Genomic DNA, 5,390 nt, shown 5'->3' with positions numbered 1-5,390 from the left:
CCATCATCCATCTGTCCATCCAACCATCATCCATCTGTCCATCCAACCATCATCCATCTGTCCATCCAACCACCATCCAACCATCATCCATCTGTCCATCCAACCATCATCCATCTGTCCATCCAACCATCATCCATCTGTCCATCCAACCATCATCCATCCAACCATCATCCATCTGTCCATCCAACCATCACCCATCTGTACATCCATCCAACCATCTGTATATCCAACCATCATCCATCTGTACATCCAACCATCATCCATCTGTATATCCAACCATCATCCATCCAACCATCATCCATCCATCATCCATCTGTACATCCAACAATCATCTATCTGTACATCCAACCATCATCCATCCATCCATCCATCATCCATCTGTCCATCCAACCATCATCCAACCATCATCCATCTACATCCATCCAACCATCATCCATCTGTACATCCAGCCATCATCCCTCCATCATCCATCTGTACATCCAATCATCATCCATTTGTACATCCAACCATCATCCATCCATCATCCATCCAACCATCATCCATCCATCCATCCATCATCCATCTGTCCATCCAACCATCATCCAACCATCATCCATCTACATCCATCCAACCATCATCCATCTGTACATCCAGCCATCATCCCTCCATCATCCATCTGTACATCCAATCATCATCCATTTGTACATCCAACCATCATCCATCCATCATCCATCCAACCATCATCCATCCATCCATCCATCAGTCCATCCAACCATCATCCATCTGTACATCCATCCAACCATCATCCATCTGTACATCCATCCAACCATCATCCAACTGTCATCATCCATCTGTCCATCCAACCATAATCCAACCGTCATCCATCCAACCATCATCCATCTGTACATCCAACCATCATCATCCAGCCATTATCCATCCATTATCCAACCATCATCCATCCAACCATTATCCATCCAACCATCATCCAATGGTCCATCTGTCCATCCAACCATCATCCATCCAACCATCATTATCTACTCATCAGTCCATCTATCATCCATGTAATCAAAGGACACAGAACATCTACAGCCTTAATATTTACAGGTAAAATCAGCAAAACTGAACTTTTAGAAATTGATTGAACCACTGATTATTTTATGTTATGTTGTTTGTTTTATTTTATTTTATTTTACTTTATTTTATTTTACCAGTTTGGCCTCAACAAATAAAACTTATGAATCATTCACAAGTATTTCTTCATTTCGAGTGCATATTTTGAGAGAACCAGCTCATGTTTTTTTGTTCAGCGGAGCATAAAAACAGGTGAAATGTTTAAAGAACAGCCACTGGTGGCAAATCTCCCACGTCTGTTTGTCTGAGCGAGGTCAAAAACTCCCTCTGAGTCAGAACCCGGGACCRGGACTGTATGCAAATACTTTTATGTAGTAGTTTGATTTCACCTTTTTAAAGCCAGATGTGTGGGTGTCACCACATGTAACAACACCATCACTGCCAGAAAGTTCTTCAGGAACCACAAGAGAGCGTTTGAAACTTTATCCTGCCCCGGCTGCCGTGACGGACAACCCACCTCACTCAACCTGAAGCTGTAAAACTGCTCCTATTCGCTCCGCCATCGGATTAAAGAAACTTTAAAAGTGAGAATTATTTGCAAACAGCGACAGAGACGAGTTGTTTAACAAGAGGGCGTGTTTGCAGACGGGGGCCGGGCTGCGGAGGACGACCGGCCTGGTTTTAATTAGGCAGATGCAGCAGCGTTGCGGGTTTGGGACTCGGTGCCAGGACGTCCYGGGAGAAATGGCGCTGACGCCTTTGAGGCCTGCCAAGAGCAGCCGCAGCCTGCTCCAGAACGGGTCTGTCACCGTCACCGTGGGGAACGGCGGGCCCACAGAACATCTGAGAAAACAATCATCTTCACCCCACCACCTCCAGGAACACAGAGCCGGTTCTGAGCCCGGGAAACCGGATCTGAAGGAGCAGAACCGCTGTTTGTTCACCACTCTGACGCGCTGCACGTGATGCGTCTCCGGCCTTCGTGTTTGAGAGTTAAAATCTGAGAAAAAAAGTGTTTTTTTTTTGTGGGTTTGATCCACTTCAACGCTCCTGCATAAGAACAATGTGCAAAATAAACACAAAGGACTCAATAATAACAAAAACTGCTCCTTTTCCAGGGGTTTTTACAAAAATCACCATGTTTCATGTTGTTTTGTTCGTGCTGTTTTTTGTGATTGTGACATTTCCTCACAGAAAATAAATTCGAGTCCCAGACTGTTTGGTTTCTCCACTGCAGCTGTGAGGAATTACTGCGAGGAAACAGAACCCGCCTCTCTGCTAAATATTTGTCATGAACGTGTCGGTTTCACACGTCTGCGTCTCGCTCAGCTCATTCAGGACCTCCCGACTGAAGCCTCATCCATCTTGGATCTGTGGCTGTGGAGGAAAAATATTCAGGTAAAAACGTGGATCTATGAGGAAGAGGAAACCTAACATCGGGTCAGATCAGACTACAGGTCCAGGACCCAGATCTTCCTCTCCCCTGCAGTCCGTTAAAGGTTCATCRCATCTTTCCTGAGACCGGCTGGATGTTTGTTCAGTCTCATTAAATTCGGAGTTCATGCAGCTGCGTTTTTAACRGCCAGTTTGTGAAAAATCACAATCCATTTTTGAGCACGGCTCGCATAATTGTATTCTTAGACGTGCACGTTATTTTGAATCTACCGGAGTTCATCATCATCATACTTAACTTATTTAGTGCTTCAACACCAGCCACAGCTGAAACAAAGTGCTGAACGTCTAAAATAAATAAAAGAATAAAAAGTGACATAAACTGATCAATTAAAAACTCAATTCAAAACACAATAAAACCACACAGTTAAACGAATAAAATCAGCACCAATACAATAACAGTTATATAGAGATTAATTAGTCTCAAACTCTGAACAAGATTCAAGCACACGCAACAAGATTTTACTAAATTAAACTTTTAGTTCTGGTGGATAAACTAGTTAAACTATAATTTCCTGTATTTTTATTCCTGTGGACTTTATTAGAGCTGCACCATTATTGTTTGAGCATCATCAGGTCCTGTGATGCAGGAGGCAAATTAAATCATTTTGTCTAGAGACTAAACATCTAAACCACATGTCAAACTTGAGGCCCACGGGCCAAATGTGGCTCACGGACGACTCCCGTCTGGCTCGCCAAGGGGAGCACCACCACCACAACCACCACCCCAAAAAAAGTGTAAAAAAAAATCAGTTTTTTTTTTTTTGATAAACTTTAAATTTATGATTCAATGCAACAAAATAAACCTAAAGCTTTAAAGCCAGCATTGATCATAAACTACATCACCCATAAGGCAGGTTGATCATGCCCAGGAAATCTGTCAGAACGTGGGAGAGTTCAGAATTAAAGATGGCAGCTACTCATCACAACTCACCACTGAGTAAAATTCTCTTACTTTCACTAGTATTTGGGGTTTTTCACATTTATTATTTACCCCATGGAACTGGCTTTTGGAGGTCAAAAACAAGCTATAAAAGTAGTCAAAACAAACTCAGGTTGGTCAAAAACAGGTGTACCAAGAAAAAACAGGCCAAGGAGGGCCAAAAAACAAAGCATCCAAAAATCACCTAAAACCAGGTAAAATGGATTCTAGGACGGCCAAAAAAAACCTCAGAACCTTCACAAACCAGGTCATAAAACCCCTCGGAAAAGTAAATAACGCTAAATAAATAAATAATTTAGTCAGTTTAAACCATACTACTTCATAGTGTTTATAAGAGCACATGTTGATATGTTATTTAGTCAAAGTTAAACATGAAACATTAAAGTTAATTACAAATGGCCCTTTGAGGGCCACCATAACCGTACCACCCTGAACACACCAGATCGTCTGACCTCAGAAGCTAAGCAGGGTCTGGGTCTGGTTAGTACTTGGTTGGATGGGTCTGGTTGGTACTTGGTTGGATGGGCCTGGTTGGTACTTGGTTGGATGGGTCTGGTTGGTACTTGGTTGGATGGGCCTGGTTGGTACTTGGTTGGATGGGCCTGGTTGGTACTTGGTTGGATGGGCCTGGTTAGTACTTGTTTGGATGGGCCTGGTTAGTACTTGTTTGGATGGGCCTGGTTAGTACTTGTNATGGGTCTGGTTGGTACTTGGATGGGTCTGGTTGGTACTTGGATGGGTCTGGTTGGTACTTGAATGGGTCTGGTTGGTACTTGGATGGGTCTGGTTGGTACTTGGATGGGTCTGGTTAGTACATGGATGGGTCTGGTTGGTACTTGGATGGGTCTGGTTAATACTTGGTTGGATGGGCCGGTGTAGGAACTGACATTGGTCACTAACAGAAAACCTTTGACCATAAAGGTCGTTGGTCACCTTCAATGAAGGATGTCAAATCGATAACTCTCATGTGGCCCTGGGTGAAAATGATTTCGACACCTCTGATCTAAACCATGAGTCGTTGCACTAAACGGTCACGTTATTTTGACCGGCTGCAGAAGTGGGCGACTCTGTGTCAGAATCTAAAACTTTCACTTTGTTGTGAAACATCTGGGACAATAAAAGCGATGTCTTTCAGAGAAGTGTTGTTGGTGAAAATGATCAGACAATCACTGACCAGGTCAGTTTGTTGGTTTTTAACATGTCAGAATTAATTCATTAAGTTCCTCAAGTCTTTACTGAACGAGGATTAATTAACCGGAGAGGACCCAATGAGTCGCCTTCCGAGTAATTCCATGTCTTTATCGTCCGTCTGTGGGTCTGTGGGTCTGCGGCGCCTCTTTCCTGGACTCGTCACTGGTGTGGCCGTAAGAAGATTCWGATTAAAATGTGGCAAACATCACCAGGGGAAATGCTCTTGTTTTTGCCAAGAGAGATGAATGTTTTACTGACTGTAATTACAAAGCTCGCTCTTATTTTCCAGCCCTGCGATGGTGTGAGAAAAGCCTCTTGTGGAAACCACTATTGTCTGCTGGTCTGAGAGCACGCCTCCAGTAAAATGTAAAATGGCCTTTTTAGTTTGTTCAGAGCGATTTTTATTTTGCTGGGCGTGGTGGCAGTTTTTACATCTGATTCACTGCATTCTCTGACCAAAGGTATGTGGACCACTAAACGAAGACGAGTCAACATTTTAACAACATGCAATTCTTTAAAAAGCTGTTTCACCAACAATTTAAAACCCAACTGTTCCTGTTCTGGTTCAGGAGGACGGGTAGAGTCCAGAACCAACGCTGCTATTTGTATAAAATAACATAAAAATATCAATTAACAAGAGAAACTTAATTTTGATACAAAATGCATCACTTATGCTAATTAACATCAAATGTTTATAAACCGTGATGCTAAAAAGGTTAAAAAAAACACTTTCTAAAATAATAATAATAATAAT

Source organism: Austrofundulus limnaeus, unplaced genomic scaffold, assembly GCF_001266775.1.
Source record: "Austrofundulus limnaeus strain Quisiro unplaced genomic scaffold, Austrofundulus_limnaeus-1.0 Scaffold85, whole genome shotgun sequence".
NCBI lineage: Eukaryota > Metazoa > Chordata > Actinopteri > Cyprinodontiformes > Rivulidae > Austrofundulus > Austrofundulus limnaeus.
The sequence above is the reverse complement of the archived record's forward strand: the minus strand, read 5'-3'. Positions refer to the sequence as shown.